Source organism: Triticum urartu, chromosome 3 (assembly GCF_003073215.2).
Source record: "Triticum urartu cultivar G1812 chromosome 3, Tu2.1, whole genome shotgun sequence".
Classification (NCBI taxonomy): Eukaryota; Viridiplantae; Streptophyta; class Magnoliopsida; order Poales; family Poaceae; genus Triticum; species Triticum urartu.
The window spans coordinates 11,775,508-11,801,149 of NC_053024.1; the positions used below are offsets into that span (position 1 = coordinate 11,775,508).

Sequence of the window (25,642 nt, forward strand, 5' to 3'; positions counted from 1 at the left end):
TAGAATCGTCCGGATCAGTGTCAAAGCTTGCATCAACGTAACCTTTTACGATGAGCTCTTTGTCACCTCCATATACGAGAAACATATCCTTAGTCCTTTTCAGGTATTTCAGGATGTTCTTGACCGCTGTCCAGTGATCCACTCCTGGATTACTTTGGTACCTCCCTGCTAAGCTTATAGCAAGGCACACATCAGGTCTGGTACACAACATTGCATACATGATAGAGCCTATGGCTGAAGCATAGGGAACATCTTTCATTTTCTCTCTATCTTCTGCAGTGGTCGGGCATTGAGTCTGACTCAACTTCACACCTTGCAACACAGGCAAGAACCCTTTCTTTGCTTGATCCATTTTGAACTTTTTCAAAATCTTGTCAAGGTATGTGCTTTGTGAAAGTCCAATTAAGCGTCTTGATCTATCTCTATAGATCTTTATGCCTAATATGTAAGCAGCTTCACCGAGGTCTTTCATTGAAAAACTCTTATTCAAGTATCCCTTTATGCTATCCAAAAATTCTATATCATTTCCAATCAGTAATATGTCATCCACATATAATATCAGAAATGCTACAGAGCTCCCACTCACTTTCTTGTAAATACAGGCTTCTCCAAAAGTCTGTATAAAACCAAATGCTTTGATCACACTATCAAAACGTTTATTCCAACTCCGAGAGGCTTGCACCAGTCCATAAATGGATCGCTGGAGCTTGCACACTTTGTTAGCTCCCTTTGGATCGACAAAACCTTCTGGTTGCATCATATACAACTCTTCTTTCAGAAATCCATTCAGGAATGCAGTTTTGACATCCATCTGCCAAATTTCATAATCATAAAATGCGGCAATTGCTAACATGATTCGGACAGACTTAAGCATCGCTACGGGTGAGAAGGTCTCATCGTAGTCAATCCCTTGAACTTGCCGAAAACCTTTTGCGACAAGTCGAGCTTTGTAGACAGTAATATTACCGTCAGCGTCAGTCTTCTTCTTGAAGATCCATTTATTCTCAATTGCTTGCCGATCATTGGGCAAGTCAACCAAAGTCCATACTTTGTTCTCATACATGGATCCCATCTCAGATTTCATGGCTTCAAGCCACTTTGCGGAATCTGGGCTCACCATCGCTTCTTCATAGTTCGTAGGTTCATCATGATCTAGTAGCATGACTTCTAGAACGGGATTACCGTACCACTCTGGCGCGGATCTTACTCTGGTTGATCTACGAGGTTCAGTAGTATCTTGTTCTGAAGTTTCATGATCATCATTAGCTTCCTCACTAACTGGTGTAGGTGTCACAGAAACAGTTTTTTGTGATGTACTACTTTCCAATAAGGGAGCAGGTACAGTTACCTCGCCAAGTTCTACTTTCCTCCCACTCACTTCTTTCGAGAGAAACTCCTTCTCCAGAAAGTTTTCGAATTTAGCAACAAAAGTCTTTCCTTTGGATCTGTGATAGAAGGTGTATCCAATAGTCTCCTTTGGATATCCTATGAAGACACATTTCTCCGATTTGGGTTCGAGCTTATCAGGTTGAAGCTTTTTCACATAAGCATCGCAGCCCCAAACTTTCAGAAACGACAACTTTGGTTTCTTGCCAAACCATAGTTCATAAGGCGTCGTCTCAACGGATTTTGATGGTGCCCTATTTAACGTGAATGCGGCCGTCTCTAGAGCGTATCCCCAAAACAATAGCGGTAAATCAGTAAGACAAATCATAGATCGCACCATATCTAGTAAAGTACGATTACGACATTCGGACACACCATTACGCTGTGGTGTTCCGGGTGGCGTGAGTTGCGAAACTATTCCACAATTTTTCAAATGTACACCAAACTCGTAACTCAAATATTCTCCTCCACGATCAGATCGTAGAAACTTTATTTTCTTGTTACGATGATTTTCAACTTCACTCTGAAATTCTTTGAACTTTTCAAACGTTTCAGACTTATGTTTCATTAAGTAGATATACCCATATCTGCTTAAGTCATCTGTGAAGGTGAGAAAATAACGATATCCGCCACGAGCCTCAATATTCATCGGACCACATACATCTGTATGTATGTTTTCCAACAAATCTGTTGCTCTCTCCATAGTACCGGAGAACGGTGTTTTGGTCATCTTGCCCATGAGGCACGGTTCGCAAGTACCAAGTGATTCATAATCAAGTGGTTCCAAAAGTCCATCAGTATGGAGTTTCTTCATGCGCTTTACACTGATATGACCTAAACGGCAGTGCCACAAATATGTTGCACTATCATTATCAACTCTGCATCTTTTGGCTTCAACATTATGAATATGTGTGTTACTACTATCGAGATTCAACAAGAATAGACCACTCTTCAAGGGTGCATGACCATAAAAGATATTACTCATATAAATAGAACAACCATTATTCTCAGATTTAAATGAATAACCGTCTCGCATCAAACAAGATCCAGATATAATGTTCATGCTTAACGCTGGCACCAAATAACAATTATTTAGGTCTAATATTAATCCCGAAGGTAGATGTAGAGGTAGCGTGCCGACTGCGATCACATCGACTTTGGAACCGTTTCCCACGCGCATCGTCACCTCGTCCTTAGCCAATCTTTGCTTAATCCGTAGTCCCTGTTTCGAGTTTCAAATATTAGCAACAGAACCAGTATCAAATACCCAGGTGCTACTGCGAGCATTAGTAAGGTACACATCAATAACATGTATATCACATATACCTTTTTTCACCTTGCCATCCTTCTTATCCGCCAAATACTTGGGGCAGTTCCGCTTCCAGTGACCAGTCTGCTTGCAATAGAAGCACTCAGTTTCAGGCTTAGGTCCGGGTTTGGGTTTCTTCTCTTGAGTAGCAACTTGCTTGCCGTTCTTTTTGAAGTTCCCCTTCTTCTTCCCTTTGCCCTTTTTCTTGAAACTAGTGGTCTTGTTGACCATCAACACTTGATGCTCCTTCTTGATTTCTACCTCCGCAGCTTTTAGCATTGCGAAGAGCTCGGAAATAGTCTTATTCATCCCTTGCATATTATAGTTCATCACGAAGCTCTTGTAGCTTGGTGGCAGTGATTGGAGAATTTTGTCAATGACGCAATCGTCCGGAAGATTAACTCCCAATTGAATCAAGTGATTATTATACCCAGACATTTTGAGTATATGCTCACTGACAGAACTGTTCTCCTCCATCTTGCAGCTATAGAACTTATTGGAGACTTCATATCTCTCAATCCGGGCATTTGCTTGAAATATTAACTTCAACTCCTGGAACATCTCATATGCTCCATGACGTTCAAAACGTCGTTGAAGTCCCGATTCTAAGCCGTAAAGCATGGCACACTGAACTATCGAGTAGTCATCAGCTTTGCTCTGCCAGACGTTCATAACATCCGGTGTTGCTCCAGCAGCAGGCCTGGCACCCAGCGGTGCTTCCAGGACGTAATTCTTCTGTGCAGCAATGAGGATAATCCTCAAGTTACGGACCCAGTCCGTGTAATTGCTACCATCATCTTTCAACTTTGCTTTCTCAAGGAACGCATTAAAATTCAACGGAACAATAGCACAAGCCATCTATCTACAAACAAGCATAAACAAGCAAGATACTTATCAGGTACTAAGTTTCATGATAAATTTAAGTTCAGTTAATTTACTTAAAGAACTCCCACTTAGATAGACATCCCTCTAATCCTCTAAGTGATTACGTGATCCAAATCAACTAAACCATGTCCGATCATCACGTGAGATGGAGTAGTTTCATTGGTGAACATCACTATGTTGATCATATCTACTATATGATTCACGCTCGACCTTTCAGTCTCCGTGTTCCGAGGCCATATCTGTATATGCTTGGCTCGTCAAGTTTAACCTGAGTATTCCGCGTGTGCAACTGTTTTGCACCCGTTGTATTTGAACGTAGAGCCTATCACACCCGATCATCACGTGGTGTCTCAGCACGAAGAACTTTCGCAACGGTGCATACTCAGGGAGAACACTTCTTGATAATTAGTGAGAGATCATCTTATAATGCCACCGTTAATCAAAGCAAGATAAGATGCAGAAAAAGATAAACATCACATGCAATCAATATAAGTGATATGATATGGCCCTCATCATCTTGTGCTTGTGATCTCCATCTCCGAAGCACCGTCGTGATCACCATCGTCACCGGCGCGACACCTTGATCTCCATCGTAGCATCGTTGTCGTCTTGCCAAGCTTGTGCTTCCATGACTATCGCTACCGCTTAGTGATAAAGTAAAGCATTACATCGCGATTGCATTGCATACAATAAAGCGACAACCATATGGCTCCTGCCAGTTGCCGATAACTTGGTTACAAAACATGATCATCTCATACAATAAACTTTAGCATCATGTCTTGACCATATCACATCACAACATGCCCTGCAAAAACAAGTTAGACGTCCTCTACTTTGTTGTTGCAAGTTTTACGTGGCTGCTACGGGCTTAAGCAAGAACCAATCTTACCTACGCATCAAAACCACAACGATAGTTTGTCAAGTTGGTGCTGTTTTAACCTTCGCAAGGACCGGGCGTAGCCACACTCGATTCAACTAAAGTTGGAGAAACTGTCACCCGCAAGCCACCTATGTGCAAAGCACGTCAGGAGAACCGGTCTCGCGTAAACGTACGCGTAATGTCGGTCCGGGCCGCTTCGTCCAACAATACCGCCGAATCAAAGTATGACATGCTGGTAAGCAGTATGACTTATATCGCCCACAACTCACTTGTGTTCTACTCGTGCATATAACATCAACATATAAAACCTAGGCTCTGATGCCACTATTGGGGAACGTAGTAATTTCAAAAAATTTCCTACGCACACGCAAGATCATGGTGATGCATAGCAACGAGGGAAGAGTGTGATCTACGTACCCTTTGTAGATCGACAACGGAAGCGTTTGGTTGATGTAGTCGTACGTCTTCACGGCCGGCCGATCAAGCACCGAAACTACGGCACCTCCGAGTTTTAGCATATGTTCAGCTCGATGACGATCCCCGGACTACGATCCAGCAAAGTGTCGGGGAAGAGTTCCGTCAGCATGACGGCGTGGTGACGATCTTGATGTACTACTGTCGCAGGGCTTCGCCTAAGCACCGCTACAATATTATCGAGGACTATGGTGGCAGGGGGCGCCGCACATGGCTAAGAATAAGATCACGTGGATCAACTTGTGTGTTCTGGGGTGCCCCTGCCTCTGTATATAAAGGACTAAGGGGGGGGTGCGGCCGGCCTATGGAGGCGCGCAGGAGAGTCCTACTCCTTCTGGGAGTAGGATTCCCCCCCCCAATCCTAGTTGGAATAGGATTCGCGAAGGGGGGAAAAGAGAGAGGGAGGCCGGCCCCCTCTCCTTGTCCTATTCGGACCAAGGGAGGGGAGGGGCGCGCGGCCCATCTTGGGCTGCCCCTTCTCTTTTCCACTAAGGCCCACTAAGGCCCATTAGCTCCCGGGGGGTTCCGGTAACCTCCCGGTACTCCGGTTACCGGATTTCTCCGGAACGCTTCCGATACCAAACATAGGCTTCCAATATATCAATATTTATGTCTCGACCATTTCGAGACTCCTCGTCATGTCCGTGATCACATCCGGGAATCCGAACAAACTTCGGTACATCAAAATGCATAAACTCATAATATAACTGTCATCGTAACCTTAAGCGTGCGGACCCTACAGGTTCGAGAACAACGTAGACATGACCGAGACATGTCTCCGGTCAATAACCAATAGCGAAACCTGGATGCTCATATTGGCTCCTACATATTCTACGAAGATCTTTATCGGCCAGACCGCATAACAACATACGTTGTTCCCTTTGTCATCGGTATGTTACTTGCCCGAGATTCGATCTTCGGTATCCTATACCTAGTTCAATCTCGTTACCGGCAAGTCTCTTTACTCGTTCTGTAATACATCATCCCGCAACTAACTTATTAGTTGCAATGCTTGCAAGGCTTAAGTGATGTGCATTACCGAGAGGGCCCAGAGATACCTCTCCGACAATCGGAGTGACAAATCCTAATCTCGAAATACGCCAACCCAACATGTACCTTTGGAGACACCTGTAGAGATCCTTTATAATCACCCAGTTACGCTGTGACGTTTGGTAGCACACAAAGTGTTCCTCTGGCAAACGGGAGTTGCATAATCTCATAGTCATAGGAACATGTATAAGTCATGAAGAAAGCAATAGCAACATACTAAACGATCGGGTGCTAAGCTAATGGAATGGGTCATGTCAATCAGATCATTCACTTAATGATGTGATCCCGTTAATCAAATAACAACTCTTTGTTCATGGTTAGGAAACATAACCATCTTTGATTAACGAGCTAGTCAAGTAGAGGCATACTAGTGACACTTTGTTTGTCTATGTATTCACACATGTATTATGTTTCCGGTTAATACAATTCTAGCATGAATAATAAACATTTATCATGATATAAGGAAATAAATAAAAACTTTATTATTGCCTCTAGGGCATATTTCCTTCAGCTCGTCGTTCTTTTATCGTTTGATCACTGACAGTACTTCCCGACCGCTCCGCTTCGACAAATTTCTTTGCAATAATGCGATCATAGTTGCCTTTCGGCGGAGACTTTGCTGGTTTTTTCAGGGCAGCCAGAGTGCACTTTGCTTTCACCGGATCTACCTTCTCCTCCGGAGGTGGATGTTTCTTTGCTTTCACCCCTTCAAAGAAGTTCCTCACTTTGGCTCACGCGATCTTGGCGTTATCCTCTGGGGTCCTCTCGTATGGTAACTTCTCTAGAGTCTTCAGAGAAGGACTAAATCTGTATTGCCTCCCGCCTCTGGCTGTACTGCTAGACGCCGGCAGAGCAGACGAAGTGGCTGCGGCTGTCTTCTTTCCTTGCTTATGAGGCGGAGGAGAAGGACTACGACGCGCCGGAGCAGCCGGAGCGGCGGCGGGTCTCTTCCGCCCTTGCTGACGAGGCGGAGAAGGAGGAGGCTGGCTGCTCGGGTGCGCCGGTGTAGGCGGAGAAGGAGGCGGAGTGCCGGCACACGCCAGAGAAGGAGGTTGAGTGCCCTGATCACTCGCCGGAGGAGGAGGCGGAGGAGGAGGCGGAGTGCCCTGACTCACCTGAGGAGGAGGTGGAGGCGTCCACTTCAGAAGCTTGATGAGCTCCTTCCGCCATAGGCATGGAGTCAATAGACAAGAACCCAGCCGAGTCTCCCCTTCACCGGTAGGGTAGTCAAGCTGGAGGTCCTCAAATCCCTCCGTTATTTCGTCCACCGTCACCCTAGCATATCCTTCTGGAATCGGACTACAGTGAAAAGTTGCGCCGGGTTCAGTAGGTTGAACAGAGCCGACAGCCGCCTTGACTTTGAAGTTCTGCCATTGCGTCATAAGGTGGCAATGTTGAGACTCCGTGATAGCATCCATGGGGTAGCTAGCAGGAGCCGTCAAGACATGCTCCAGCTGAAGCAGCTCGGTGGAAGCCACGCTGCTTCTCTGCTGAGATGGCGGGATAGCTTCGGGGGTAGTTTCAGGTCGCTTGCTGCGAGCTACTTCTCGTTCCTCTAGCGCTTGAACCTTTTCGTGCAGCGTATGAATTTGGGCATGCTCCATTTTTTTCCTCCTCTCCTGGCATTTGTAAATGCCTGCGTCCGGAAAACCAGCCTTCCACGAAACGGAGCCTGGCGTGCCTCGTGTCCGTCCAGGGTGCTCAGGATTCCCGAGGGCCATTGTGAGCTCATCGTTCTCTCTGTCTGGAACGAACATCCCTTGCTGCGCTGCATCAATATAGTGCTTTAGCTTCTTGACTGGTATGTTCATTTGCTCGTCCATCCAAACGCATTTCCCTGATACAGGGTCCAAGGTTCCGCCAGCCCTGAAGAACCAAGTCCGGCAACGGTCTGGCCAGTTCATTGTCTCTGGTTCGATCCCTTTATCAAGCAGATCATTCTCAGTGTTGGCCCACTTAGGCCGGGCTTTGAGGTAGCCACCTGACCCCGTGCGATGGTGAAGCTTCTTTTTTGCAGCATTTTTCTTGTTTGTCGCCGACATCTTCTTATTCTTTTCCGATGTCTTGTAGGCCACAAATGCGGGCCAGTGATCTCTGATCTTCTCATATCTGCCGATGAATTCTGGTGTCTCTTCTTTGTCGACAAACGTTTTCAGCTCATTCTTCCACCTCCTGAATAGGCCTGCCATCTTCTTAAGAGCATGAGACTTGATTATTGCTCTTTAACTGGCTTCTCCGGATCCTCCTCTGGCGGTAGGGTGAAATTTTCCTTCAGCTCAGTCCAAAGATCATCTTTCTGCATATCATTGACATAAGACACCTCAGGGTCTTCATTCTTAGGCTTACAGCATTGCTGGATGCTGATCGGGATCTTGTCCCTAACAAGAACCCCGCACTGAGCAGCTAATGCTTCCTTTGTCCGGATGGGTTCAATCGGCATGCCATCGCGCATGATTGCTGTGATCTCAAACCTTTCATCTGAGCGCAACTTTTTCTTCGGGCCTCGTCTCTTTACCGAAGTTGTGCTCGATCCGGAGGGCTAGAAAAAAGAAGAATTAGACGAGAGTTAATTAATATGTGTACATACCAAAACAATGAATGCATCAATTAGCTAGTCATCACAGGCTTAACTCTATTCGGTCACCGGAGCCGTCACCACAGGCTCCTTCTTGCACCAGCATTGGGTCACCGGAGCCATCATAATCATGTATTTCCTCCTTCATTCTTCGATCACCGTAGCCTGCTTCTTCTTCACCCTGTTCTGCTTGCAGACCATCATTGTCGTTAACATACGACATGACATCACCTCCGGCTAAGATTATGTCCCCCAACACCTGTTCTTGTTCCACGTCTCGTCCGAACTCCATTGTTTCTGCAAATATTACAACATGGCAATTATTACACAAGCATGACAGCATGTGGATATATTAGTGGCAAACATAGACCTAGCTTATTCCGGGTTTGGGGTGGCCTCGGCAACGCTTCAAGGGTAGGGGCGCGGCGGGAGGGGTAGGAGACCGACATCGTTTTTTCTAGGGTTTGGGTGTCCTCGACAGTTTTGGTCGAGCGAGAGGGCCGGGGGGGGTGCTCCCGTGGTATAAGTTATCACGGTCCAAGTTATCCAGGAGGGGGTTACATCGACAACGATGACATACATACATGGGAAAATAATGTTATCGGGGAGGGGGTAGGTCGAACCCCCTCCCCCTCGTGTTGAAGTTATTGGGACACGGGGTATATCGACAACGACATATCCGATAAAAAAATAAGAAGACGAAGAAGAAATAAAAAGAGGAGAAGAAGATATTAACAGAGGAGAAGATTGAAGAAAAAAAAGAAGAAAAAAAAGAGGAGAAGAATTCTATTTTCTCTTCTTCTCCTCTTCTTTTTCTTCTTTTTTCTTCTTCTTATTTATTTCTCCTCTTCTTCCCCTCCTCTTCTTATTTTCCTTTTTCCTCTCATTCTTTTTCTTCTTCTTCCTTTCCTAGCTAGATATATAAAACTTTTCTAAAAATGTAACTTTTGCATACATACATGGGAAAATAATATTATTGGGGAGGGGGTAGGTGGACCCCCCCCCCCTCGTGTTGAAGTTATCGGGGACACGGGGTATATCGACGACGACAGACCCGATAAAAAATAAGAAGATGAAGAAGAAATAAAAAGAGGAGAAGAAGAAAGGAATAGAGGAGAAGATCATAGAAAAAAAGAAGAAAAAAAAGAGGAGGAGAAGAAAGGAATAGATGAGAAGAATAAAAATACATGTTCTCCTCTTTTTTTTCTTCTTTTTTCCTCTTCTTATTTATTTCTCCTCTTCTTCTCCTTTCTTCCTCTTCCTATTTCCTTTTTCCTCTCATTCTTTTTCTTCTTCTTCCTTCTTAAAAATACATGAACTAGTATTGCTTGCTTTTTTAAAATAATGTTCAAATAGAAATTTTAGAAAAAAGTAAAGGTTTTGCTTATACAAACATTTGCATATTTACAATAATTAATATCACCAAAAAAATCTATGAACAGAAAAAAAATCCTAATTTTTCTAAAAATCTATCTTTTGCATATATATATATACAGAACATATATACATTTTTATAAAAATGCAAAAAACAAAAAAAAATCTAAAAAATGGACATATAAACAAATATACACACATACATATACTCATACATATACATATAATTAGGAAAAAAACATCTATATATGTGCCAAAAAACAGGGAGGAAGAGGGGGGCGGTGCCGGCCCGGACCAAAGGGATGAGAGGTGCGGTGTGATTGGGGTAGGGGCACGGCGAGCGTCGGGGTAGAGGCGACGGCGGCGTGGTCGGGGAAGGGGCAGAGGCGACGGCGGCGTGGTCGGGGCAGGGCGAGGCAGAGGCGACGGCGGCGCGGGGCAGCTGGGTCGACGACGACGTGGTCGGGGCAGGGGCGCGCGGCGTGGTCGGGGCGGGCCGCCGGCGGCGTGCTCGGGGCAGGGCGGCTGCGCGTCGACGAGGCAGCAGAGGGCGGCGACGGGGCGAGCTCGGGCAGCCTGGCGGCGTCGTCGGGGCGGGGGAACTGATGCAGATGAATCTGAAAAACGCTAAGTGCTTTCTTATATAATGAGAGCATTTTTCACGGTTCATGGCACCAACCGGGACCAATGCCACCCTTTAGTCCCGGTTGGTGGCACCAACCGGGACTAAAGGAGGGGGTATTCGTCCCGGTTGGTGCCACCAACCGGTATCAAAGGCAGCCTTTCGTCCCGGTTCGAGCCACGAACCGGGACCAATAGCCTTGTGCTGGAACTGGCGCGGTGCGGTGGGATGTTTAGTCCCACCTCGCTAGCCGAGAGGCTTCGACAGTGGTTTATAAGTGCTGCTGCGCTGACCACTTCGAGCTCCTCTCAAATGCAGGCTTACGGGCCTAAAGTCACTTTATCTGCCTATGGGCCTACTGGGCCTCCTATGGGCCTGAATCCTGGCCCATGGTAGGGTTTCTAGTCATATTCAGGCCGTGGGGCCCAGTAGGTGGCACTTTTTTTTTGTTTTTTTGTTGCTTTATTTATTTTGTTCTGTTTCTACTTACAACAAAATACTTAATGTTGCTATATTTATTTATTTTTTAAATTTTTTGTTTTGTTTTTTGCATTATTTATTTTTTCTTTTGTTTCTTTCTTTATTTTTTAATTCTTTTTTGCTTTTAGGTCAGAAAAATTATAAACTTTCTGTTAGTGCCATTAGTTTTCAAATTTGAATAGTTAAAATTTGAATGCTTTGAAATTTGTGTGAATCGAAATTTGTGTGAATCACAAGTTTGTGATTAACTTTACTAAAAATAGTTTTTTTCATTTTTTTTTGTTTTTTTTATTTTCTTTTGTTTTTTGCTTTTTTAATTCTTTTTGCTTTTAGGTAGCAAAATTATAAACTTTCTTAGTGCCATTAGTTTTAGAAAAATTATAAACTTTCTGTTAGTGCCATTAGTGTTAGTGCCATTAGTTTTCAAATTTGAATAGTTAAAATTTGAATTGTTTGGAATTTGTGGGAAGCACAAGTTTGTGATTAACTTTACTATAAAAATAGTTTTTCCAGTTTTTTTATTTTGTTTTTTGCATTATTTTTTTTGCTTTAATTTTTAAATTTTTTTTTGCTTTTAGGTTAGCAAAATTATAAACTTTCTGTTAGTGCCATTAGTTTTAGAAAAATTATAAACTTTCTGTTAGTGCCATTAGTTTTCAAATTTGAATAGTTAAAATTTGAATTTTTTGAAATTTGTGTGAATCACAAGTTTGTGATTAACTTACTAAAAACATAAGCATAGATGCGCTTATAGAGAAAATTCAACCTAAATTCATAGTAAATTTCTATGAATTTCAGAGAAATTCACTCTGAATTTAGGTTAAACTTTTCTCTATAAGGGCATTTATTTTCAATTTGAGAGGAGCTCAACAAGGCAGAGAGGGAAGGGCTTATAAACCGGTGTGAGCCCCCTTTGGTAGGCGAGGTGGGACTAAACTCTGCCCGCAATGAGGACCAACCCTTTAGTCCCGATTTGTGACACAAACCGGGACAAAGGGTCATGGGCCAGGGGCGAGGAGCATTGGTCCCGGTTGGTGCCACGAACCGGGACCAATGCCCTCTTTAGTCCCGGTTGGTGGTACCAACCGGGACCAAAGGCCTTGTTTTCTTTGTTTTGTTTTCTCTGTTGGGACAAGGGGCGAGGAGCACTTTTTTTGTTTTCTGTGTTGCTTTATTTATTTTATTTTGTTTCTACTTACAACAAAATACTTATTGTTTTTATTTTTATTTATTTTATTAAAGTTTATTTTTAATTATTTTTCTTTTAGGTCACAAAAATTATAGACTTTCTGTCAGTGCCACTAGTTTTCAAATTTGAATAGTTAAAATTTGAATAATGGCCTGTTGTCCCGGTATTACGAGGGCCGAACCATAAGACATTAAAGCATTTCAAATGAACTCTGGAAAAGTTGAAAGTTGGCATGGTATCATAATTTCACCCACATAGCATGTGCATGTACAAAACGGACAATGGTATCATACTCGTCTGTTACAAAGTTGGCATGGTATCATCATAATAGTTGCGGGAGAAAGTCTTCACTTTTTCTTCGCTTGTGTCATTTGTTTATTGCGCCGTAACCATGGATAATCTTCATCGTTTATCAGGAGGCTTGGGTCAGCCTTGACTTTGAAGGGAGGAATTTTATGAAACTTTTCATAATCTTCAGACATGTCTGTCTTGCCCTCCACTCCCACGATGTCCCTTTTTCCTGAAAGAACTATGTGGCGCTTTGACGCATCATATGATGTATTCGCTTCCTTATCTTTTCTTTTTCTCGGTTTGGTAGACATGTCCTTCACATAGATAACCGGTACCACATCATTGGCTAGGACGAACGATTCGTCAGTGTACCCAAAAATTTTCAGATCCACTGTTGTCATTCCGTACTGTGGGTCTACCTGTACCCCGCCTCCTAACAGATTAACCCATTTGCACTTAAAAAAGGGACCTTAAAATCATGTCCGTAATCAAGTTCCCATATGTCCACTATGTAACCATAATATGTGCCCTTTCCCCTCTCGGTTGCTGCATCAAAACGGACACCGCTGTTTTGGTTGGTGCTCTTTTGATCTTGGGCGATCGTGTAAAATGTATTCCCATTTATCTCGTATCCTTTGTAAGTCAATACAGTCAAAGATGGTCCCCTGGACAACAAGTACAGCTCATCACAAACAGTGTTGTCACCTCTGAGACGTGTTTCCAACTAACTGCTGAAAGTCTTGATGTGTGCACATGTAATCCAGTCGCCGCACTGCTCCGGGTGTTTGGAGCGCAGATTGTTCTTGTGTTCATCGACATACGGGGTCACCAAGGTAGAGTTCTGTAGAACTGTGTAGTGTGCTTGAGACAAAAAATATCCTTCCCTGCATATTATTGAGCCCCTCCCATCGTGCCTTTTCCAGTCAGTCTCCCCTCATACCGCGATTTAGGGAGACCTATCTTCTTAAGGCCAGGAATGAAGTCAACACAAAAGCCAATGACATCCTCTGTTTGATGGCCCATGCAGATGCTTCCTTCTGGCCTAGCGCGGTTACGGACATATTTCTTTAGGACTCCCATGAACCTCTCAAAAGGGAACATATTGTGTAGAAATACGGGCCCCAGAATGACAATCTCGTCGACTAGATGAACTAGGACGTGCGTCATGATATTGAGGAAGGATGGTGGAAACACCAGCTCGAAACTGACAAGACATTGCGCCACATCACTCCTTAGCCTTGGTACGATTTCTGTATCGATCACCTTCTTCGAGATTGCATTGAGGAATGCACATAGCTTCACAATGGCTAATCGGACGTTTTCCGGTAGAAGCCCCCTCAATGCAACCGGAAGCAATTGCGTCATAATCACGTGGCAGTCATGAGACTTTAGGTTCTGGAACTTTTTCTCTGGCATATTTATTATTCCCTTTATATTCGATGAGAAGCCAGTCGTGACCTTCATACTGAGCAAGCATTCAAAGAAGATTTCTTTCTCTTCTTTCGTAAGAGCGTAGCTGGCAGGACCTTTATACTGCTTCGGAGGCATGCCGTCTTTTTCGTGCAAACGTTGCAGGTCCTCCCATGCCTCAGGTGTATCTTTTGTCTTCCCATATACGCCCAAGAAGCCTAGCAAGTTCACGCAAAGGTTCTTCGTCACGTGCATCACGTCGATTGAAGAGCGGACCTCTAGGTCTTTCCAATAGGGTAGGTCCCAAAATATAGATTTCTTCTTCCACATGGGTGCGTGTCCCTCAGCGTCTTTCGGAACAGCTAGTCCGCCGGGACCCTTTCCAAAGATTACGTGTAAATCATTGACCATACCAAGTACGTGATCACCTGTATGCATGGCGGGCTTCTTCCGGTGATCTGCCTCGCCTTTGAAATGCTTGTCTTTCTTTCGACATTGATGGTTGGTCGGAAGAAATCGACGATGGGCCAGGTACACATTCTTCATGCATTTGTCCAGGTATATACTTTCAGTTTCTTCTAAACAGTGCGTGCATGCGTGGTATCCCTTATTTGTCTGTCCGGAAAGGTTACTGAGAGCGGGCCAATCGTTGATGGTTACAAACAGCAACGCATGCAGGTTAAATTCCTCCTGTTTGTGCTCATCCCACGTACGTACACCGTTTCCATTCCACAGCTGTAAAAGTTCTTCAACTAATGGCCTTAGTAACACATCAATGTCGTTGCCGGGTTGCTTAGGGCCTTGGATGAGAATTGGCATCATAATGAACTTCCGCTTCATGCACATCCGAGGAAGGTTATACATACATAGAGTCATGGGCCAGGTGCTGTGATTGCTGCTCTGCTCCCCGAAAGGATTAATGCCATCCGCGCTTAAACCAAACCATACGTTCCTTGGGTCACCTGCAAACTGAGCCCAGTACTTTCTCTCGATTTCTCTCCACTGCGACCCGTCAGCAGGTGCTCTCAACTTCCCGTATTTCTTACGGTCCTCACTGTGCCATCGCATCAACTTGGCATGCTCTTCATTTCTGAACAGTCGTTTCAACCGTGGTATTATAGGAGCATACCACATCACCTTCACAGGAACCCTCTTCCTGCCGGGCTCGCCCTCAACATCACCAGGGTCATCTCGTCTAATTTTATACCACAATGCACCGCATACCGGGCATGCGTTCACATCCTTGTACGCATCGCGGTAGAGGATGCGGTTATTAGGGCATGCATGTATCTTCTGCACCTCCAATCCTAGAGGGCATACGACCTTCTTTGCTGCGTATGTACTGTCGGGCAATTCGTTATCCTTTGGAAGCTTCTTCTTCAATATTTTCAGTAGCTTCTCAAATCCTTTGTCAGGCACAGCATTCTTTGCCTTCCACTGCAGCAATTCCAGTATGGTACCGAGCTTTGTGTTGCCATCTTCGCAATTGGGGTACAACCCTTTTTTGTGATCCTCTAACATGCGATCGAACTTCAGCTTCTCCTTTTGACTTTCGCATTGCGTCCTTACATCGACAATGACCCGGCAGAGATTATCATCATCGGGCACATCGTCTGGTTCCTCATAATCTTCAGCAGCTTCCCCCGTTGTAGCATCATTGGGCACATCGTCTGGTTCCTCTTGATCTTCAGCAGTTTCCCCCGTTGCAGCATCACCGTATTCAGGGGGCACATAGTTGTCATCGTCCTCTTCTTCTTCGCCGTCTTCCATCACAACCCCTATTTCTCCGTGCCTCATCCAAACATTATAGTGTGGCATGAAATCATTGTAAAGCAGGTGGGTGTGAAGGATTTTCCGGTCAGAGTAAGACTTCGTATTCCCACATTTAGGGCATGGACAACACATAAAACCATTCTGCTTGTTTGCCTCAGCCACTTCGAGAAAATCATGCACGCCCTTAATGTACTCGGAGGTGTGTCTGTCACCGTACATCCATTGCCGGTTCATCTGCATGCATTATATATAATTAAGTGTGTCAAAAACCATTACAGAACATCATGAATAGATAATTAAGTTACCAAATTAATAGAAGTTCATCATCACACTAAAACCAAAGTACATACATAGTTCTCATCTAACAACATATAGCTCTCCAGAGCATCTAATTAATTAAACCATACATTGAAACTATGTAAAACATTTCAATGCGAAAACAAATGCGATCATAATCGCAACCAAGGTAACAATTGATCCAACGGCATAATGATACCAAGCCTTGGTATGAATGGCATATTTTCTAATCTTTCTCATCTTCAACCGCATTGCATCCATCTTGATCTTGTGATCATCGACGACACCCGCAACATGTAACTCCAATATCATCTTCTCCTCCTCAATTTTTTTATTTTTTCCTTCAAGTGATTGTTTTCTTCTTCAACTAAATTTAACCTCTCGACAATAGGGTCGGTTGGAATTTCCGGTTCAACTACCTCCTAGATAAATAAAATCTATGTCACGTTGGTCGGCATAATTGTCATAAACAATAAATGAACCAAATAGTTATAAAAAGATAATATATACCACATCCGAATCATAGCCAGGACGAGGGCCGACGGGGGCGGATAACAAAACCATCGCACTATATAATAACAAGCAATAATAAAAGTAATAAAATTAGACAAGTATCTATCTAAAGTAAGAATTTTTTCTTTCAGAAAGAAGATAAGAACAAGAGGCTCACCACGGTGGTGCCGGCGACGAGATCGGTGCGGGCGATTGACGGCGGTGAAGACAGGAATGGGACGTGACGGGCCGCTAAACCTAGACAAATCTCGAGGAAAATGGAGTTTTGAGGTCGAGCTTCGAGAGGAGAAAGCTTAACTAGTGTGGCTCGGGCATTTCATCGAACACCTCATGTTCATAGGAGGTGAGCTAGAGCACCACAAAGCCCTCCCCTCGCCGGCCAGAGAAAAACAGAGCACTGGGGTGCTCTGCTCGCGGGCGAGGGGTATATATAGGCACCTCATTGGTCCCGGTTCGTGGCATGAACCGGTACCAAAGGGAAGCCTGTGGTCCCGGTTCAAGCCACCAACCGGAACCAATGGTGGTGGGCCAAGAGCGAGGCCCATTGGTCCCGATTCGTCCCACCAACCGAGACCAAAGGGGCCAGACGAACCGGGACCAATGCCCCCACGAGGCCCGGCAGGCCCCTAGCCTCACGAACCGGGACCAATGCCCCCATGGGTCCTGGTTCTGGATTGAACCGGGACTAATGGGCTGACCTGGCCTGAACCAAAGCCCTCTTTTCTACTAGTGATGAGCTCTATAGGGCGAAGTTATTGGCCCTCCATGGTGTGTGCGACATGTTGGCGTTGTGTGGGCAATGGTATGTGTATGTTGGCTGGGCCCGTTTTATTGTGGTTATGGTTGTTGGCGATGACAATCTGCCTATGATGCATGCCTATCGTGGCTTCAATGGATGGTTGGGCATGATTTGACAATGTTGGGTCGATGCTGATGAGCATGGCGTCCTTGGATGTCGTAACTTCTATTCGAGGTGTGGTCGAGGAGCTCCTTCACCTCCCCGAGGACACGCGCCCACCTGGACAGTGGTGAAACTACAAGGTAAGGCACCGTCCCTAGGAGGAAGTAATGGGAACGCCGCCGCGCTACAACCTAGGCAAAAACTTGTGGTTTCACTCGAGACCCAGACTCTATTGACGAGGGATGTGAAGGAGCTCCATAATGATGTCTCTAAGGGAAGTAAAGACGTCCTAGGGCATCGTCAATGCTGACATATAACGTGGCTAACCTAGGCTTTCACCTATAGCATGAAAAAAATCGTCAGTTCAGCCTACCTAGCGACCGTCAGCAACCAAACAGTGGTAGCCATACGCGTCAATTGGCTCTCTTCCCCGTCCTCTACTAAGCAAGCCAATAAACCACCATGAAACCACACACCTCCATGGCTACCCCCATCCCAACCCTGAAGTGTGAGCGACTAATCCTGTATGACGTTTATCGTCAACGCTCCGGCCGGGAGCAAGGTGGCCCTCCAGTCGCCCACCATGGATGACTAGCTCCGCATGCGGTCCTAGCTACGGCAACATCCAATGGCTCCCACTCGAATCCGGCTTGTGTGAGTTTATTTTGTCTACAATGGCACCTCTTCTGCATTTAGTTGTAGTGTTGCCCCTCTTCTCGCGCCCCTTACTAGTCGTCTCGCATCCAGCACGACATGCAGATCATTACTCTCGATCAGTCGAATGGCTTGACAAAGAATTGCCACACATTGTGTGCCAGTGTTGGCAGCCCGAAGCGGTCGATGTGAGATCACCCCCCAAATCTTGGCCTAAGTTGACATCCCGCCACCATAATGATCATTAACTCACTCTGGACAAGTCTGCTATGTTGTGGGCATGTAACCATAGCGTTTTAAAATGTTTGTACAACGTATCCCTATATGTTTCCGGCCTTTTTCTTTTTTCTTTGGGCTTGTTGAGCTGTGCCCTCAGCAGAACCCTGTACTTCTTGTTGTATGTGTGTGTGTGTGTGGCGGACTCGTGTTTGATACTCGTTGCTTGTGGCGGTTTGCTTTATTTATAAAGCGCAGCAAAAGCCTTTTTGGGTAAACACGTAAATATATGGTTATGTTCTACTCTATCCGTTCTCAAATACAAATCTGTGTAGAGATTTCAATATAGACTACATACGGATGTACATAGACATAATTTAGAGTGTAGATTCATCCATTTTGCACCGTATGTAGTCTATATTGAAATATCTAAAAGGACTTATATTTAAAAACGGATGGAGTACTTTGAAGAGCAGAACCATCTTAACCGGTAGCTTTACACCAAATAGTGTTATACAATTAAATCCCATTTCTTTTGCAGTGTACTCTATGATTTTTGGAAGTGAATAGTTGTGGAGGGGAAGTTCATTTCTCCACTTCACCATATCGCACCGCCCTTTGCAGATGATTTATTTGTGCGTGTGTATGAATTGGCTGTAGGTGTAGCAACTAACTTGTAGCCCATGAGCACTATATAAGGGGTACATAAATGGTCTTCTGCCACTGTCCGGAAATGCATGCTTAATATGCTCTCTAACCTGCTTTAGCCATCTTGGTCTATTATTGGTAGATGAGCATGACCATGCATGTTCTGCGCCATTTCGACCAACACTATATATATGTAGATTCTTTTTTTCTGAAAAATAGATATATTGTACTGATGTATCACAATGACAAATATATACCCAGCCTTTACATATATGTTGATAGATAAATGATTACTCTACGATAATATCTCACCCGATGAGGAAATAAAGCAAAAAGGAGTATCTAATTGTTGTAGGACAAAAATGTGCATGATTATCACAACACCACCAGGATCACAAAATATCCTATACCCGCAACTACTCTGTCTAGTGAGTGGTGCTGAGAGCACATGGCAACTTGATTTGCAGCTACTGGAACTCTTTACACCCCTCGGCGCCGATCTCGGTGAAGGCTGCCATGAGGCTTGGCATCACGTTTTTGAGTGCAAGCCTTAACCCAGCCGAGCACGGTCGCTTCCTAGTCGCTTCAGTGGCATGGGCATTGTCGACAACATTTCCCTGAAGCCACACATTGCATGACCTAAGCACAAATTTTCCCCGATGGCGGAAGTGTTCCTTGACGAATTCCTCAAATCCCCGAGGTGGCCGACGTAAAAGGTGTTGCATGGTCCGGAGGGTTAGTAGGTAAGCATTCTCATTGTAGGGCAGCGCAATGCGGTGGCCCTCTGGTTTGCCAACCAATGTCTCATAGCCGGCCTCATTATAGTATGGTCGGTCATTAAGGACGAGGCCCTGGATGGAGACAACGACTTGGAGCAGGCTTGAAGTTTCCGACGACCATACCTCAGTGTCCTCGCCACCAAATGTGTTTAGCAAGCTGAGGCACACTGTACCAGACTCGTAGAGGTTGGGATTTAGGCGTAGGCCAAAGGAGTGGTAGTACACTTGCGGTGGGGCATCCGGGTACGATGGAGGTAGCTGCAAATCAAAGAAGAAGAGGCTGTGATGGTATGGTGTCTCACTCGCGCCCACCATCACCACCCGAAGTAGATCCATGCGGTCCTCGAATGCTCGGACGTAAATGGTTTCTGCACATTAAATAGTTGTCTACTTAATTTTGTAGATGCATGGACCGTGTGTATTTTGAGGTGGACTCACATACCTGGTAAGTCGCTCTCCAGAATTTTCCATTCTTTTTGCACTGTTTTGGCCCAACTCTTCCCACGACTAGCGCCCTGCATTTCCTGAAAAAGAGAGCATTCATTGAAGTTCAATATTTTGTAAAATTCGTCTTATTATGACTTGTAACATGTTGTGTGGTCATTTACTTAATTTTAAGTCAACGGTATTCAATTTTATTTTGCAGTAAAAAGTGAATGCCACAATTAAGCTGCAGATGGATTCCAACGTTAGACAAACCATATTGTGCATGCAAACTTACTTTACTCTAACCCTAACTACCTTCCGTTCTTCATCATTTTCTCTAACAGAAATATAATTACCTTGTCCGTAGTGTCAAGGTAGTGGTGATCCAAAGGGCTAATCTGCAGTACATCAAAACATGGAAAGCAGAACGGTTCGTCGCAGAAACAGGTAGCATCTGCATCCTTCATTCCCTTGGTAAAACCATGGCTGGTCACATCTACGGCAGCATCGCTGGTCTCCATTGCAGCACCACCGATACTATCATCATTCGTGTGCACGGGAAACTCTGAGCTTGGTAAGGACGACGACCAGGGGCACCAGTTCATCAAGTGTCCTTTACCTCGAGCCACCACATCGCTGGTCAATTGGAGGAAAGACTGGAATGAAAAACCTAAAAGGCTTGTCCTCGACATTGCCAGGTTGACACCATCGACATCGTTATCTAGATTCTGAAGATTGATATCCTAAAATTAGATAACACAAGAGGTGAATCCGTCCATATAATAATTTATATCATAGTATAAATAGTACTTTGGTGCCTACGAGGAGAAACCAAAATAGTTCCCTCACCTTATTGTTTGTCGAAGTGGATAATGTTAGAAAGATAGATTAGATATATACCGTGTTGGCAGCAGCCGGTTCTTCAGGTGCATCATCGGTGCCATCGTCCTCTACCCAGTCGCCCATTTCAAGCCATAGCTCCATGTAGTGCTCGTCCTTGACGACGGCGATCTCATGGGGTAATACCTACATCACGCCCACACAAATCAAGAATGGCTAATGAGTTGTGTAGAGAATTGTAACATATAGGAAGTAGTTGTAGTTGCAAGGAAAGGTATTAGAAGCTATCCACGTACCGTTGACATGCTACCATCACCCCACTTGACTTGGACGTGCCCATTAGGAAGTTCAACTACACCCCCCACCCACGAAAGATCAGCATCAACACCATTTTCCTTCTTCTTTCCCTGTAACAACGGTGTGCTTTCACCGTTGTCCTTTGATCCTGATGGTAGGAGACGAATGACTATATCTCCGTAGTAAGCAGAGTGGCTAGAGTCTATCTTTAGGTCGTAAGCACTGATGGTGTCATCGCACTCCACCTCCTTAACCTCGTCAGGGTGCCTTGTCGTCTTGAACCATGACACACAAACCGTCTGATCCTCATACTGCAAGCTCTTGACGATGCCCACGCGCTCCATTGGTCTAGTTCCAGGAGCAGCATTGTCATTATTCACACTAGTAGTTGTCATGTCATCAGGATCACCAGTAGCATCAACATCAGCAGTAATAGGAAGAACGTTTGCGACAACATGCTGTCCCGGGAACAACTCTTGCTCATTCATGATCCCAAAGGGGACAAGGGTTGTTGAAGGTCTGCCATGCTGCCGTGTGCCGTCCTGCCACAACACGTTGACGGTGGTGCAAGTGTTGGCGACGACCATGGGAAACTCCACCTCCACATGTCTCATTGCTTGCAGGTGCTTGCCCCATCTGTGTCCCTCAAAGCGGATCTTCCTTAGCTGCTTCCAATAAAACCTCGCATCTTTTTGCTTCGTGGGCGGTACCACCTGCTGGGAGGTTGATGCTTCACACTCGTCTTGATTGTCTTGTGAACATGCACTGTATTGCTCCTCCTCTTCCTCCTCGTCCTCCTTGTCCTCCTCCTCCTCCTCATTATCATCATCATCATTGTGTTGATCTGGAACAGAAATTGCATCCCCTTCGGTGGAACTAGTTTCAAGAAAAAAACAACGGTCAGCAAGCCCCCAGCAGCAATTGTACGAGGCGCAGAAGAATGTTAGATCATCTGGGTTCTGGTAGGCCGGAGGAGCGGATGCCTCCACTAGCTCCTTGTCGGTGCCACAATGCATCGATGCAACCCAGTAGACGAGGACACCAGACGTCTCCACCTTCATGATGGTTCCTATTTCTCGTCAAGGATGCCAATAGCCATTAAGCCACCGCGCCGCCTTGAAGACTGAACAAGCATCCGACCCGATGACGTGTTGCCCCTGGTGGAATCGACTGTTCATTTGTTGGCGATGCATGCTCACCCTGGTGTAGCTGTCAGTCACTCTTTCCAGGTTCTTGGACACGGCCTCCGCGTCGGTGACCCTGCAGATTGCTCCATCCTCAAACAACACATCAATGTCGATATACACCTCCACGACCCGGCCGAGCCACGGACCGGACACGACAAAGTCGCCGAGGTTGAGGCTCCTCACGCGCCGCAGGCTAGACGGGGACACTCCCTTGATGATCTTGGTCGCCATGCCGTTGTTGTCGAGCTTGGCGAGGTTGAGCAGGGTGTTGACGCCGGTGACGACGCCGAGCTGGCCGCCCATGTCGGACGCGGACGCGACCACCTGTCCGGGGTACAGGTGGCTCCTGTCCATCACCTTGATGTCGCTGACGTTCTTACGCACAATACAGTCATCGATGCGCAGGAGCTTGAACTTGTCGACGGGGAGATAGATGTTGTCCACCTTGGCCTCCGGGAGAACGAGGCCACGGTCGAGGACCATGCGCCCGAAACTCACGAGGTCGAGAGGGTAAATACTTGGAGATGGAGCCGCAGGGACGACGTCCATCGTAACCGACTTTAATTTCCGGCGAGAGCTCGTACGTAGCAGAAGCTTGCGGCTTTGTGCCGATTGCTTTCCGGCCAGAACCTGGTGTCGAATGATCTCGCCGGAGGCTTGCTAGATCTCGTCCGGCTGGAAACGCACGGTGGTGCTAGGTATATATCTCTACTTCTAATGGAGCAGTTGGTAGCCTGGTACTCCGGTTTTATTTTCGTCCGGTTTTATTTCCTCCCACCTCCCATCATCCCGTACCACTGGTTTTAATCTACGTATCCACAAAAAACCAGATCGACGCTCCTCGTTTCCCACGTCCGTCCTAGATCACGAGAACGCCGCCACCGCTGCCGCCCCACATACGTCGCCCGTGGCGGATCACGAACAATACCGTCGTGGATCAGCAGACCGCCGCCTCAGGTACCCACACACCATGATCCCATCGCGGGTCAGCAAGACACTGCCGCCGCCGCCAAGTCGGGTACCCACACACCACGATCTCGTCGCGGATCAGCAAGAGACCGCCGCCGCCGCCTCAGGCAGCCACACGCCACGGATCTCCGACGACGATGCCTACGGCGGCAAGCAGTGGAGGGCATCTTCACTAATCAGTTTTCAACCTTGCTTTCTCGAAGGTACGTACGCTCGTGATCTCTTAAAGATCACGCAACGCTACAGAAGACAATTGTCACCAGATGGAGCCATATGCAACAGAGCCATATACGATGCAGCCATATACAATGGAGCCATACGAATAAATGTTCCCCATGTTCCCAGTTCAAACACCAAAAATACATCCCAAGACAATAAATGTTTATCAGATGTATACAGTGTAGTCATTTCTTCCCCATGTGCCCAGTTGGAACACCAAAAATACATGGCAAGCCAATTGTTTAGTATACATACCACATCAATACTAATGCTGTTGAAAAATCATAGGTACGAATGGGAAATGCAAATAGCAAGGCGCCGAAAGAGAAAAAGGTGTCAGATGTGCCTGTACCCCCTCTTGCTGACCTACATTCACAAGGGAGCCAAGGTATGTTAGAATAACATAAATGAGTCAGATGTCAAGGGTGCCCAACAATCATTGTATCTTGCTAATGTGTTCCAGGCCATAATGTTGATGGAAATGTTGATGAATACAACCCAGCAATCATTCCCGTAGCTGACAATGTTGACAATTATCAAATGACTCCAGGTATTGAAGTGTGTAAATACCCCTATCCATTGTATCATATGGTTTTAACATGATCAATCATGCCTAACAGACTTGGAAGCACACAAGGAAACAAATGGAACTGGCATGCCACGGTTAGAGCAGGACAAGCTTGCAAACCTAACCAAACACCCTCTTTGTGAGATAACAATTGTTGATCAGCCTGGGCATGCGAGTTTACGTACGTGGGTTCCATATTTAAACACACTATCTACCCTATTCGGTTAGTACGAAACTGCCTCATTCTGTACTGGTTGTGTTATGTAGACAACCCATCAATCTCCTTCTGTAGCCCTGATGTTGCTTCGTTCCCTGGTCCGAGTACTCTCACCGATATTTTTGCCTGCGGCCTTGCAGGAAGTTCATTTGGTATGATCCGACACGTGCATCATGGAAAATTGTCTTACATCTCTATGAATGTACATGTTGACTAATTCTCATCTAGATTTGTTGTTTATGCATCGTGCAGACAATAATGTGCCTTCGTTCCTGAACCGGAGTACTCTTGCATCACTTTATGCCGCAGGTCACACAGAAGGCTCAAGTGGTGTGAGCCGATATGCCTTTCATATGGCCAGATTTGTGCTTAAAGGGATGCATGTTCATGTATTAGCCTAACCGACATATTTTCTTTTGTTCCTGCAGCCAGAGAATCTGCCCACAATGATGTGTGTCTTAATGCCCTTGGTTGTGGTAGTTCAGAGCTTGTGACATCGTCTACCCCAACATGTGATGTATACCCAACTCATTCCCAGACAACATGTGTTGTTGTGAATGACCAAGTGAGTTATAGCATAACAGACGATAAAAGGGAGCAGAGAAACGCACGACGGCGAGCAACTTATCGAAAGAAAAAGGATGAACAGGTCAAGCTCCAAAATGAAAAGCAGACTGTTTCCCGACCCCCTCTTGGTGATATCACTAATATTGATCAGCCTTCCGGTTCAATGCCAGGTACGGGTGTTTAAAGTTATGAGCTTACGGCGGTGACAAACCAAATTTGGGAATCAAATATTAGAATACGCACTTTTAGCTTTGAATTAACTCACTGTAATACGAGATACATGCTGGCTAGACAAGAAATATTAGGGCATTTACAAACGAAGTATATGGAACAAAAAATGGCTGAAGAAAAGAGTAGACGTGTTGGCTTAGTTCGGGATCTTCATGATTGTTGAGCATTGATGAGATGATTATGTTTTAACTTTATTGTTGAACCAGCCAACCCATCAAACCGGAACTATACATCCCGACCCCCTCTTGGTGATATCACTAATATTGATCAGCCTTCCGGTTCGATGCCAGGTACGGGTGTTTAATGTTTTAAACATAACAATCATAATATAGATTCATTTATTGTACCCATCGAGCTTGAACTATACATCCTTATCACATGATGATGCTCCAGAAGATGGGTCCGCATCAGCCAT

The 25,642-nt window shown here is 45.4% G+C and overlaps 1 pseudogene; it reads right to left on the bottom strand.

Moving 5' to 3' along the window:
- Nucleotides 1-19,344: 19,344 nt before the first annotated feature.
- On the bottom strand, nt 19,345-23,005 carry LOC125547636 (annotated as a pseudogene).
- Between the last annotated feature and the right edge of the window lie 2,637 nt (nt 23,006-25,642).